This window comes from Pollicipes pollicipes, unplaced genomic scaffold (genome assembly GCF_011947565.3).
Source record: "Pollicipes pollicipes isolate AB1234 unplaced genomic scaffold, Ppol_2.1 Scaffold_4002;HRSCAF=4701_pilon_pilon_pilon, whole genome shotgun sequence".
Lineage (NCBI taxonomy): Eukaryota > Metazoa > Arthropoda > Thecostraca > Pollicipedomorpha > Pollicipedidae > Pollicipes > Pollicipes pollicipes.
This window is the reverse complement of record NW_023596420.1, coordinates 35,518,286-35,533,285: the sequence shown is the minus strand read 5'-3', so window position 1 is coordinate 35,533,285 and position 15,000 is coordinate 35,518,286. Positions and strand designations below refer to the sequence as shown.

The 15,000-nt window shown below is 48.3% G+C and overlaps 1 long non-coding RNA gene across 1 annotated transcript; it reads right to left on the bottom strand.

Moving 5' to 3' along the window:
* Positions 1 to 2,613: 2,613 nt before the first annotated feature.
* On the bottom strand, positions 2,614 to 11,991 carry LOC119094622 (uncharacterized). Its single transcript, XR_005093773.1, has 3 exons — positions 11,964 to 11,991; positions 4,597 to 4,679; positions 2,614 to 3,148 (listed from the first exon to the last, which is right to left on the bottom strand). It is a non-coding gene; the product is annotated as an uncharacterized LOC119094622 (long non-coding RNA).
* Between the last annotated feature and the right edge of the window lie 3,009 nt (positions 11,992 to 15,000).

The following is a 15,000-nucleotide window of genomic DNA, read 5'->3' as shown; positions in this document are numbered from 1 at the left end:
ACATATTCAATCATAGGTAAGAGTATACAGTCTTAATCCTGGACAGTTAACATCATGGGACATCAACAATACACTGATATTATGACACGTTAATGTTTATAGGAAGACCATGTATAAAACCAAAAGGATTTCATAACCTCTGTAAGAATAAATGCTGCTACGTAAAACCGTAAAATGTCTCAGACACCTACAATACTTGGTACCCATAATTTCATACAGCGTGGCATGAATCTTACCAAGTGGTTCTGATACTCGATAGGGCCTCGTAACCTCCAGGAGCCGGGAAGTGGAGCGTAGGTTGGGGACATATGTTCATGGCTATCTTGGTTTCACCCCGGTCATTTGCAATTGCGATGTGTGCCTCGCAACGACTCCACAAAAATAAGGACCTGTGACATTTTCGCAACGATACAGCACAATATGCACAATGTCCTGCGCTTCAACGCGTATAACATATAGCGATATCAATCAAGCACTCATGTTGATGGCTGCCAACCTTAACTGAAAATGGCTGGGCAAACCGAACCAAATAGTTATTGAGCTGGATGTGCAGGAGTGGCACATTCTCATGATGTATGTGATATCTTTGTTGCCAGGTTTGTATCTTAACACCTTAAAACTCTGCATACCTCCGTCCTGGCATTTGCGCCAGACTGGCAAAATGCGCGGCCGTAGCACCTCCAGTACGCACAGTTTTAGCTCTAGAGTTTTTTAGATGACAGCAATCTCCTAAAGGTGCAACAGGCATGCGTACATATTCAGAGAGACAAATTTGTGGTGCTGGCTGGCTGGTACACTTTGCGTTTATGAGTCATTATAACGCAAAATTAGGCCTTAGGTCATACATTAACTCTGCGTAAATAAAAGATAGGAGCAAGGTGGTATCTGAACCGTAGTTTAAGTTCAATTTTGTCGCTAACACGTTACATTATGCGGAAATGGTCACAGGCTTCATTGGACGTTAACCTTCAACTTATGCTTGCCAAGAAATCGTTTTCGAGCTGCAAACGTGGAAAGTCTCGGCCCGACTTGCGATTCGTCCAACGCTTTTCATTGTACCACGAACGTTTTTCTTGCACCGTACGTTGCAAACTTCCGGATATTCCTTTTCTCCGCACCACGTGCCTAATGGGAGTCGAGCATCGCGTACCACGCGCCTAATGGGAGTCAAGTTGCGCGCAACACATCCTAACGGGAGGCGAATACCATATAATGACGCTTTTATCATAGCAGCTTTGAATTAAAAGCGGTGCAGTCCAAAAGCAGCTCAAAAGCGTGACAATATTTCAGGCATAAGTGATTTATCGGTGCTCAAAAACAGTGCTCGAGCTTGCAGTGCTTTTGCTTGTTCAGGAAAAACGAAATTTAGCTATCCTTACGTTAAACTTGGTCGCTATAAGTATGGCAAAGGGATCGGGTTAAACGACGTCCAACGGCAAGTTCTCCTGTCCACGAGCCCCGCGAGATCAAACTACATTATCTGTAGTCCTAAGGTGGCTCTGTCCATAACCGCAAAATCAATATGTTACGGCCAAGGCAACCTACCGTTTATTTTCGAGGGATAACGAGAGGTCATTTGAGGTCATCCACGGTCTCCCATAGTGTCAATCGTCGATCATCTCAAGATCATTGTGCACCACGATAAAAATGAACACGCTGTGAAATGTCTACTAAAAAAAACAAAAAAAAAACCTTGGGCAGGTTCAATGGCCTACCCTGCGTGACCTTGACCATGAACGCCCTTTCAGCACCATCGATACGCTTCGGTCACTGTGGTCAGTGGTTTGGGCGTGTTGGCTAATGAGGCATGCGTTTTAATATCTGACCTAAATAGCACCTGAACTTTTAGATGGCCTTAAGGAATGTCGGGGGAACACTACTGACAGTTTATTGGAGTGTTATGCAGTCTCCCGTGCGGATGTTGAAAGGCTTTCACAATATCTTATTTGACCATGAGCACGTGAAACGTTGAACCATATTTTCACATCAGTGTATTCCATCGTTGTCGTTGCTGTCTCATTCGTGAATTCGAAATCAAGGTTTTCATAGTTGTCGAAATCAAGCGGACTTGTTAATTTTTATTTAATTTATGACGGAAAAATGAAGAAGTTTCAAATTATGTACCCATGCGGCAGGCAAACACAGCAAACACGAAACTAAAAGTGTTACCGGTACGGGACAGAGGGATTATGCTTTCTGAAAGCTAGCGCTACCTGTCTCCCCCCCCCCGCCCCCCACGGCGGCCACAATCTGCTTGTGTTCATAGTTTAGTCACCAAATAATCGGTTTGGCCCGTCAGTTTACCTGCCACCCGCCCGGACGTCAAATCCCGACAACGGCTGTTGAGAAACGGAAATCGTACGTTTAAAACGTACCTAAAAATGAAACTATGCAAATGCCCCCCAAACAGGCTGAAGTTGAATCTTCGATGACGGAAAACGGGAAAATGATTGTGTGCGAAATTATCTACATGGTGCGAGCATCTGAAATCAGTTGGCACCGCAAATCTGAGGCTAATGCACACAAGCCGCATCCTACTTCCCGTCACATTTGAACGTCATTCCCAGGTTGCCAGCCCGTCTTCCTTAATTAGTAAGAGCAATTTCGCTGCAATTAAATACCGTTGAGATTTACAACGGGCTCGAAAATTATACACACGTACTTAACGTAGTGGGTGACGCCTTTGAAAGTTAATTTCCTCCGAGTGTAGCCATAAGGTTACTGCTTAAATTTTATGGACACTGTTCGGGTCATGCTCCCTTCTCCCTCGCCGTTGTCACGCCTGTGAACCACATAGTTCTCGCCAGCAGTTCGTATGCCGGGTCTGTCTCTGACGTCCGTCCTTTCGCACGTGACGTCATTGGCAACAACCCGCCCGGAGGACAGCGATTGGCTACGTTCCACAAACCGGTAATCACACGACACTCTGCCGGTCGAGACCACTCGAATGCGCCCTGCGAACCGGGGCCGACAGCGTCCGACAGTCGTCGCCACTGGGCCGGCGGGTCGACCTTGACCGCGACGACTCAAGGTCACACGGCCGCATTGTTCGGGACGTGTCCGCGTAGTGGACGCAGCTGTCCAAGGGGTTGGATATTATGTGCTCGGCGTGCGCGAACAGCTCCTCTGGCATCTGCTTGTGGCGTGACTGGAACATCAAGCCGAAACAGGTTATCGCCTTGGCTTGGGTTCACGTACACACACATACCACACACACATTTGATATGACGATTGGTGATGGATTTGTTTAACTTTTCTGGCGCACAGACTTCATTCTTAAGACATTCCGGTATAAAGTACCAAATATGGCGCTTGTGAAACCCGGCCCCGTGCTGCCCCGACGATATTTCGGGTTTAAGGTAATGGTGGATACATGTGATCTCGATGTTGTGAAGTCCTGATAAAGACCTGCCGATGAAAAGGATGGGAAATGCATAACGGGCTGGAGTTCTCACACCTTCTTAACTGTTGCTGAGCGGTAACTCTTGCGTGAATCTTACAGAGAACAAGTTACGAAGTGCAAAGTGGATGGATGCCTAAGAAGCAGCAGTGCGCGCTACTTGTTAGTTACTTTTCATACGGATAGACCAAGTGGGAAACAGTGAGCCAAGAACTCTAACGAAACGTCATAATCATTAGCGAACATTAGGGCAGACGCAACATCTTTATTTTAGGTATACAACTAAGGTTTTAAGGTGGCTTTTATGGCGATTTTCTTAAAGGTTAGCAAACAATCATTGCGTAAAGTACATCAACACTCTCCCCGGGGTAAAAGGAACGGTCGAGAGACGCCCGTTCCAGTCGCACCGAGCAATGCGAACCCGAGCGTTTCCAAGGAGATGCAAAACCTTATGCGATTTACTGCGCAGCCGTCCGCTTTCTCCTCTTCTTTCATCAATTATTTTCTATCGCCTTCCAACCACCAATACATGTTGGCCACTGATGGCCGTAAATCGTTCTAAAGTGGCGTACACGCCTTTCCAACGAACTGCTAACATGAGTTACCCAGATAGGCACAAAAGACACGCAAAGAATTGCTGCACATGGCTTCATCCCCTTGGATTTTATCTGACGTCTCAAATGCTTTGTTTTGAACAGCATCTGTAGCATTTAAATTATTAACTGTGTTCGGTGGCTTATCAACATACACGGCTACACTTGTACCAACATATATGCAAGCATTTACTCTGCTGTAAGATTCGCACGAAAGGTATGAGAAGGTAAGCACCTCGTGGGAAAATCAATAGCACATGCTGGGACCAAGACCATCTAGAACCGGGCCCACACCATGTGTGCGCTACACGACCAATGTCCTCGCACGGGCAGGCCGACCCCGCCAGAACGCCACACCGCCGGCAGGCCACCGGACCCCGCAATCTCGCGTCGCCAAGCCGTCGCATATGACAACATTTGTCGGACGTGTTTGTCCCAGATTTGATCTCCACACTGGCGGGGAAGGGTAAACATATGCCGAAGCGTGCTGGAAATGAGACCGCAGCCGGCGTCTCAGCTTGCCCTGGTTAATTTCCGTGCCCGGCTGGCAAGCAACGCTCCCGGTATGATGACCGGCCATTTGCCTTCCGGGCCTGGCCTCACCTTGTAATTGGCTCTCGACTGGTGCGTCGAGGACGGCCGGCTGTCCGAGTCGACGGGCACGAAGCAGCTTCGCGTCCCCGATCCTGTCCACAGAACCCCAGACTCGATGACGGGCACTGCCAGTACAGTTTGGACTAGAGTTCAACGGTTACGGCAGATAAGAACAGTGCGTTCGGCGCGAGCTGTCGGGAGCGCAGTTACAAGAAACTCAGAAGGGAGACAAGCGCCAAGAGAGGATCACGTTGGAGATGAGCGCCAGCAGACATCCGCCATGAGAACAACTTCAAGAGATATTATACGAGAGATACGCGTCCACACGTCTCCCTGAGGAGCCACCAGTCCGGCGATAACCGTACAAAGATCCGTGTGATGGCGCGTACGCCAGGAGATAGGCGTCGATAGGTAAACACCAGGAGATGGGCTACCGGAGATAATCGCCAGGAGATGACCCCCAGGAAGTAGCGATATGTACACCGCCTGAGGGGAACTGCCAGAGGGCACATCAAGCTAGTGTCGTGCTGGCGAGCATGCCGAACGGGGTTGGTCGCGATCACGCGGCAACGGTCTCTTTCGGTTGAGGGAGACGGTTGTCCAGAGCGGCAATTTGCACTGGCATAACCATAGAATATCTGCGTCATACCTCTAATGAAATTGGGCTCAGCAAAGTTCATCTCAAAATGCTGCTATTTGAAGCTGTTCGACTAAATTGGCAACTTAGGAGGGTCGCTTGTGCTACTTAATAAACGTGGCAAGTTGGGGGAACAGTTCGCCAGGATCAGGAAGTTAGCCAAGCTGATAAAGTATCTGACTTTAGGACGGCTCGATGCTCCAAATAGGAATCGGCATCCGCTAACTTGAGGATATCCGTCACTTCAACCTAGCCGCTCACTGCAGCGAGCCAAGACGGCCAAATCAGTTGGTGAGCAAAAACCGAAACTAAAGCTCTGCTCGAGATGATGACTTCAGGCACACAACGTGCTAACTGGTCCTATTATTGTCCTGTTAGGGTTCTTTAAATATATGTTTGAACCGCCACCCAGCAATAGGCAGAGGGAAAGATGGCCTCCACCTGACTCCAAGTGCGACTCATCCCTGACGACGGCCGGACACTGTCGTCGCTCGAGAGGTGTGCTCCAGAACAGGATGCGTTTGCCAGTTGACACTGCGCTGACATGGAGAACGTTCGGACGGACACTGTCGTCGCTCGAGAGGTGTGCTCCAGAGCAGGACGCGCTTGCCAGTTGACTCTGCGCTACATGGAGAACGTTCGGGCGTTTAGTGCTCTTAAGCAATTGGACTAAGTTGTGTGGCACGTTCCCTGATTGATTGACGCATATCAGCCCTTTCCACGCCAGCGTTTATTTGGCTAATGCCTAATTTGGTTCCGCTGCATTCCACAGGCAACTGATACTAATCTGCACGAAAAAACATTACAAACAGGGGAAAAATAATTATTTTCCGTTAGAAGTGTCAAAATAGCCGGCAAACTTTACTTTGAAGGCGTTTTTATTTCGCCACCATGTACCAACTCGTCAGGTTACGTTTGTATATTTGGTCCCATAGGGCCAAATCGTTAAGCACCGCAACCATGACAGACAAACAGGGAGCGAAAACGCCTCCGGAGTTAAAAGTTACGGGTGGTCCGGATGACAGACGATGATCCTGTTCCAGCTTGTGGGATTTTTCCAAGCATTTGAGATTTGGAAACAAATAGAGCATCTGTCTAAAAATGCCCGTGTGAAAAGGGCAACGGTGACGATCCTGACTGGGCATTTAATTCGCAGATCAGAAAGTTATGCATGGTTGACTTAGAACGGTTTTGTGTAAAGACCAATTACTAACCACGTTTAGAAACTGACCAGGCATCTTCAGGGAATTTTCTAACAACAGTGCTACAAATGGTCACTACAGAATGCGTAGCTAAGTGGTTTTGTATGCTGCGAGTTCTTTGCCTCACTCTTTGCTTTTAAGCAGCCATTTTCACTGCATTCTACGCTTCAAAGTGTTTTACCAGGAAGTTTGCGACGCGACGTGATTGCCACAAGCTTGAGAAGCACCGGAAATGAAGAAAAGTATTGGTTTGTGAATGCCTGCCAATCCCAGGCCAAGTCACAAGTTGCGTCAATTTAAAACCTTTGTTGGCGGCACACAGTGCACGGCCAATTCAATTACATCGACGATTATACGTTTTTGATATCGTGGTGTGTGTAGAAGAAAGTTTGCGGAAATTTTGAGTGACCCGATCCAACAAAAGAAAAACAGCTAAAAGATGTAGGCTGTTTTAGGCCATGAATGAATCTGATCTGGGTTTTATTCGCCCTCTTTGTTCTGACCGCTAGCTGTTCGGTCTGGTTTTGTCCGTGCTAGCAAAGCAGCAAAGAAACGTGACGACATCATCCTATGCACTTAATGCTGAACGACTTACTTGCATGGAACACAATATTAAGACAATAGTAATAGCCTTATTCCTCGGAAAAAAAACAGGAGAATGGAAGTATAGACTCGTTGATATTTCGGCAGTATGTCTTTGACAAAACGAATAGCAGAATTGGTACATTTAATCTCTACTACCTCCATGGACCGGAGGATTCTTGCGGTGGACTCCGATCAGCGAGTTATGATCTGATGGCATACACTACTATCTTTACTATATTATCCTCTGCTATTCGTTTCAATGAAGGCATGCTGCCGAAATACAAACGCATCAATATCTCCACTCTCCTGACTTTTCTCCGAGGAATAAGGCTATTCAAACCGTCCTGTCCATGCATAAAATGTTCCTCACAAATGCACTCAATAGATCAAGGAAAACAATATTGGGCGATCCTAAACAACCAACTTCTGTTGCTTTTAAATGAGTCCCACAATTGATAAGCAATGTAAATAAATATGCGGTGTTTTCAACCATTCTGTTATATTTCTCTGTGTTACCGTCTCTGTGTTGTGTTGCTGGCAACCGATTGGTGCCAACTGTTCTTGAACACAAGGCAACGATACAGCTGGAAGGCAATTGATTCATTAAACGGCCATTGAGGTGTACAATATGCCAAAGAATATTGGATATCTGCCTCTTCCCAAGGGAAGCTATAACTATTGATTGCACAGGCTCGTATATGTAATCGAATATCAGTTATCGGCCGTGATACGCACTAACAGTATATGATAGTCATTCAAAAAACGCTCCAGTGAGATCGCCCAGTCACGCATCATCCACAATCATAATCAATGAGCGACCCTACTTGGAAATAACGATGAAGGCTCCTCCCACGAAGGCCAAGAACGCCAACAGTGTCAGAAAGTTTACGACGCTGTTTTGTCGAATATTTTAAGCAAAATAGCGGTGGCCTCACGTATTTCGCTGACCGTGAAAACGGCTCGTAAGCAGAGCAATCGCCCATTTAAGCAGACATTCAGGGATGTGGCCGTCGGAAGGGCATAAGGTAAAAATTATACAGCTAGAAATTACACTGATACAGATTTACTCGCAGGGAGTTTTCTAATGTTTCAACCATCTAAAACGCGTCATGATGGTTCTGGATACAGCATATTCAGGGAGTCTTTTGCCTGTTTCATTTCTTAATCGATGTTATGTCTGAAAAACAGGTCATGCCATCTCTTTGACACCGGAGTTTTTGAGAGCCACTTCTTAACCCTTGAAAAGACGCCTATTGGGATGCTTCATCACACTCCAAAAGCTCTCATACAGGAGTCTTATGACGCCGTATAAAGGTCACAGCGGAGTTATGGAAAACCGGACACTGTTCAAAGTCAGGACACCCCAGACGACATTTAGAGAAGTGCCACTCCGAAACATCCTTCAAGGGTATGTTGCACATTTGGAGACATTGTGACGTGCATCAGACATGATGAAATAAGCTTATTCTTAACCATTGGGAAGTTTTGAAGTGAAAAAGACTGCTCTAGACAACACATTTTCCCTATTCAATAAATGTGCACTTCAAATTTGGAGGTAATTTCGTGAATCAAAACACTCCTGTCCTATGCATCTGGAGGTCCTTTCGAAAACAGGCGGCCTTATTTTAGGATGGCAATAGACTTGGCTGGACAACCAGAACACCTCCACTTTTAAATGTTGTGATTATCGACATTGATGCACGTGGACATGATGCACGGAACATTCTGATAAGTGGGCACGTGCCCTTAGAGCCCATTCCCCTTGAATATGACACCGCCCAGAAGGCCTCACTATGAACATGATGAACATGATTGAATAAAATCACTGCAATATGCCGCTGTTGGCCTGCGCCACGGAACGTTTGTATTGCGTTGACGTGCTACCAAAATAGCTTTCGTTTCACTCATTTGATGTACGTCAGGTCCCCACAGAAATGACGGAACGGCGCCGAAATTGCACGTTGAGCCAAATATTGTTATTTACTCCTGCTTTGACCCTAATCATGGAGTTCTTGAATATCTATCCGTCACTTAAAACAAATATTACATTCGCATACTCTGTTACGGCGCTTTTTTAGGGAGAACGTCTCCTATTTGACGATAATGGAGCCAGCATCATATACGATGAAGCAAGCTCACTTATAACCATTGGTATACTTTTAAGAAGACTGGTTTTTGACTGCTCCAGATAACATCATCTCTCTGTTTAGTAAATATGCTGCTCGATACGCCACTGTCTGATTACGTCACCATGCTTTGCACAACATTGATGCACAACATTGAGAACCAGTTTACCGCCGTTACATCCGGAATTCGTGCTCACCAAAGCCACAGTACGACGGGCGACTCAATAATTAGATTTCTCTTGGCCTGAACGCCGCATGGCCAATGGAATGGCAAGATTTAAATGGCGTTATTAAGACGTCATGGATGCTCGGGTGACCTTGAAATAGTCTGCCCATCTCCGCGGGCATGTGGCTAAAAAACTGGAGGGGTTAACTGTATCGAATGCAATCTGTAAACTGTAATCGCCGAGATGGCTATTTTATTTCTAATCCCCACACCAATGCGAAACATTGTAGTCGTGTTCCACATCTCTGGAACACTCTTCAAAGCAAGTGTTGCACATTTGCGTTCGGTTTTGAACTGGAATAGCCAACTTGAAGATCACTCGATGCAGTTCACAGCCCTGCCCTTCATAAGGCCTAAACCCCACTAGTTTCTGAGCTATACGCCCACGAAGACCTGCAGGCTATTACAAGATCACCCAGACATCCATGACGCAATAAAAAACGTTCTTCAAATTCCACCATCCCATTGGCCGCACGGCAATCAAGGCAAATAAAAATGCGGTTGTCAATTCGCTCATTTCAGGCATTCGTGAGCACGATTTCCAGATGTGACGGCCGTCAATGAGCTCTCAAGCAATGCTTTGTCAAATACGATGGCGAAATTAAAGGATGACGTGTTGAGCATATCTACTAACAGACAAAATCATAACTGCTGATTCGATATCTTCAAAGATGGAACATGTCCTTTGGCAGTCATTTAAACAATTTAGCCTGTGGGAAGTGTCGTGTTGGCCGTAATATACGATATCGCCACGGCATGGTTGGTACTTCAGAAACATGATGTAGTTTCAGAGAGATCACCGGAAAGCGTTCCCGGGGGTCCTTCGACGGCCGCGTGCAACGACGTCGTGCTGGAGGACGGAGATGCATCTCGGCTGTGCTTTTGCTTGGACGACCCATGTATAGCTTAGTTGTGGAGGGTCCTGACGTGTGCGCTGTACGAGACGAGGAGGAGGCATTCCTCCCGTTCGTTCTGTCCCAGTGCCTCTTCGCTCTGAGGTGCTCAGTAGAAATACAGTCGGTGGTGGTATTCAATTAAGGGCCGTGTGTGGTATCCGGCAGTCTCCAAGAACCCCGAAGAGAGCCCACGAGCTGTTGAAAAGACTCGTTTAGTGGACAAAGCAATTGATATACCAGTTGGGTTTGCCCGCGCATAGAGCGCGGATAATAGACCTGGATTGACGCAGTCGCCGGCCCCCGGCACGACTCTGTGCATTTTTCTTGGGTGCTGACTGGTCGACCTAACCCAGTCGTTATGTGTTCTGCTATAGTGCTTAAGGTCTCCTATGGTCTGTACATGCTTGGTGATGTCGATCAGTCTGATTAGTTCCCAGATGAGCTCGCAGCTCGTATGGTCATGTGACCAGGTCGCTTTAGTTTATTTTCGTCGTGTTTCAGCGATTTTTTGTCGAGTCAGTCCGGTCAGCTTTGCCACGTTTTCATTTTTGTTAAGACTGTTTGACCTATGGTCGACGCAGTAGGTTTTCTGATGTCGGGCAGTTTGGTGGGGTCAGTGTGGCCGTCTGCTTCGTATGCGTGGCCATAATTTGAGGTGTCAAACCTGAACTGACTAGTACTTTAACTCTGGTCCATGTGTTTTTCTACTGGATGCTGGTCAGTTGGGTCAGTTTGTGACTGATCCCCAAGGTTTGAACGTTTGAAATGTCAAAATACACCCTGACCCGTCCACCTTTTGTGTTTATCTGATCATACCCCATTTACAGAGTGTTTTAATCTCAGGATATCATCAGCAGGTCAAGTGGACACCCACCACAGAGCCAAAGGACTCCTGTAGAGGAATATGACACCACTCCCCAAAACGACACCGTGCAGCGATGCGATTTGGCCGGCCCTTCTCTAGGGAATTTGGGGGCGTGATTACTCCGGTGTCAAAAGACTCCTTGATTACTCCTCAGAAGTGTATGTGGAACACAGCTTATTAAAAGACACCATGCAGGATGCGCTTTGGCTGCTCCTGCACATAATTTTTTGGCGCGTATTTTTCTCAATGTAAGCACCCATAACAAGAACAACACAAATAGCAACGCAATTCTTCGAGCATGAATGCAAGTCGATCCTGTCCGCTGTCATGGGTAAACATTGTTTTTAAAGAATGCCTTAAACGTTCCAAGAGCTATCGGTTTCAAACAGTCGTTCCGCGGAGTTCGTCACTATGCGTGCATCATGCGCAATGAGTGCTGGCGAAACAGCCTCGAGCAATAATCACCTGCTACGAGTCTGGGAAGGCAGAGGTTCGAGATTCGATTCCCCACCGCGCCCGCTCTTCCTATCAGGGTGTGAGGCAGGCGACGCCATATAGCCTCAGCAGCTGAGTGCCTCGTAAAGCCCAATGATAACGGAACATTAATCACGTCCTGAAAAGTAATGTGGGGCAATCTTTTACCCGCTCCATGTCGACTACTGTGATCGACCCAAGGGAGTTTTCAGACCTGTCAGCGTGTGAATGCTCTGATCTTCCTCTGACAAACTTGACTTCCCACCTCCCAACTGACCTGACTTAGCTTGACCTGTCGTCTGACCTGCCCTGTCGTCTGACCTGATCCAAAGACGGTCTGACCTGATACTGCCCGCCAGACTGACCTGAGGGCAGCAGGTCGGGGCTGCGCTGGTCTCCGACAGCGCCTCGCCGTTGACCCTTAGTGGCACGGCCTCGGCCGTCTTGAGCCTGTGTGGCGCGGGCGGCGGCCCCGCGCCCGCAGAGAGACGATCACGCCGCCCGGCCAGCAGCAGCAGCACCAGCACCACCCCGCCCAGCACGGCCGCCACAGGCCCCGCCGACGCTGACGGTGCTGTACGCTGCCGGCACGGTTCAGCGTGTGGTCATCGTGTGGTCAGTGTGCGGTCAGCGTGTGATCGGTGGTGCGGTCATTGTGCGGGTCAGCTGTGTGATAAGTGGTGTGGTCAGTGGTGCGGTCAGCGTGTGATCGGTGTGCGGTCAGTATGCGGTCAGTGTGTAATAAGCATGCGATAAGTGTGCGTCCAGTGTGTGATAAGCGTGTGGTCAGTGTGCGGTCAGCGTGTGATCAGCGTGTGGTCAGCGTGGGATCGGTGTGCGGTCATATGGGTGTGCGGTGCAGCGTTTGATAAGCGTGTGGCGGTCAGTGCGCGGTCAGCGTGTGATCGGTGTGCGGTCATTGTGCGGTCAGTGTGTGATAAGCATGCGATAAGTGTGCGTCCAGTGTGTGATAGGCGTGCGGTCATTGTGCGGTCAGTGTGTGATAAGCGTGTGATCAGCGTGTGGTCAGCGTGAGATCGGTGTGCGGTCAGTATGCGGTCAGTGTGTAATAAGCATGCGATTAGTGTGCGTCCAGTGTGTGGTAAGCGTGCGATCGGTGTGCGATCAGTTTGTGGCCAGTGTGCTGTCAGCATGCGGTCAATGCACGGCCAGTGTGTGGTAAGCGTGTGATCCGTGTGCGGTCAGTATACGGTCAATGTGCGGTCTGCGTGCGGTCAGCCCAACGGCCGCGCGGGTGCGACGGCGGCAGCCCGCACGCCACTCCGGCAGTGACGTCAGCTTGACAAAAGGTAATGAAGTGCCTGCATGGCCTCGCGGCGCGCTCGTGGCAGATGGAGAGGAAAATTGAAACGATCCATCATCGTACGTGAGGTGGGAGAGGGATCAGGTCAAAATAGGGGGGAAGTCGGACGCGCACTGATACACTGGCATCTGGAGTGCTGGTGAAATGGGACAGAAACTACGCCAGCCAGCGCGAGCACTCAGTGTGGGATTCATCTACCTTGCCCGATCGATGAAAGCGTCGATTTTGATTTAAATAGCACTGAACGGAAATGATCACTTCAGGAGCCTGCGGGATGGAGGGCAGACAAAACCATACCCAGAAGTTGTTACTTCGAACGGGAGCCGCTGACTTTGGTGATAAAACGACACTTCGAAGCGAGCCTTTTAGTGAGTGGATTTCGTTGGGAGAATGCAGGGACTGGCTTGCATGAAAGGACACGTTTCTGACGAAAGGAAAGTGTAAATCAGAAGCTCAGAGGCGCGCTGTTCCTGCCACGACCGATATTTTTCAGATCAGGGCTCTACATCGGGTGTGTTTGGCATTTCTTCAAAACATTCGGCTGAATGCACAGTATTTGGGGTTATAGGCTCCGGGCCTAGCAACGTTGCGCCTCTATTGAATTATTATAACTCAGAAGAAAGGTTGCATCAATGTTGCTGAAAATTTACATGCGCCCACAAGAAGCGGAAAAGTTGTCAGCTTCCCACTCGACGGCCATCTTGTGAAATTGCAACATCGATGACCGTGGCAGTACAATGTGTATTTCTAAGTTCAACGCAGATTGAAAGACAGTGGAAAAGGTCATTACGCAGCGTGATTCAAACTCGTGATCTCGGAGTTTCGATTGGGTCCTGTCTCGAGAAGGCACTCACCAATACGGTCGGGCATCAGCTCCACGGTTCCGACACGCAGCAGCATGACCTTTCCGTGACCTTTGGCACTGGACGCATACACCTTGAGTGTAAAATTGGCGCCGGGGTTCAGACCACGGACGTGAAATATCGGCTGCTCGTGGGTCAGGGAACGCAAGAGCTGAAATCAGAACGCCGAATCAGATAGGAATCAGAACGCAACAGCATGTTGAACTAGACAACAGGGAAGACTCTGCTTTGCTTACATGCTAGTTTTGCAGTGCTAACTATATTCAACATCAAATCGAGTTGAAAGTGTACCCATTAACTCAAACAAGTGGTGACCTTTTCATATTCATGTCCATAGTTTCCCTAAGCGTCCTTGGAACTAAATTACCGAACATTACAAGCATTTAGGCGGTTCGGAAGGAATGCAGTCAGCGATTGCCTCTATTTATTTGTCGCCGCCCACATTACGGCATATTTTGCTGGAATTTCCAATAACCTCCGGTCGTTTGGCCCACGTCTGAGAGGTCCCATGCCGACCGTTGCAACGGTCGGGACGACACTCACGTTTTGGGTTTGGAGGTCCCTCAGCTCGAGCACGAACGTCTGCGGCAGTCCGCCGTCGCGGCCCGGCCGACAGCGCACCACGAAGGAGGTGACCGTGCGGTTGCTGACGCTGCATTCGCTCGGCGGCTCGGGCAGGCCTGCCAAACGGGCCGGCAGTTGGAAAACATTGGCCGCCTGTGGCCAGTTGGAGGACTCTTCTGGAAAACTACTGGGAACACATAAAGATGAACGGAGATGAATACATGATCGGGGAGATTAGTTTTTGGAAAGAGAGTGGTTTGAAGGTGACTGTTCAGAGCATCGGGCAGGAATATGGTCAAGGTCAAGCCTCTGTCGCTCTTTGAGCAACGTCGTCTCTATTGCTATACGCTCGCTCCCTTCTTTGGTGTTTGGGAAACAACAGCTGAACTTTATCAGATCGCAGTAACGACATGTGGAAATAATGCGGTAATCACCAGTGGATATGCTAGGTCAGTGCGGGTTTCGTGGACCTTGTTATATCACGTGAAAAGGAGATAATGCCGTCAGGCCAGTACAGGTTTCGGAGGCACTATATACAGTGAAAAAGAGATAATAGCGCTTCGACGCTTATTGACGTGGTATTTCCATCAATGTCTGGCCATGATTGTTTAGACGAACATCCCAGTGAACCATCTATCGTATGACACTGGA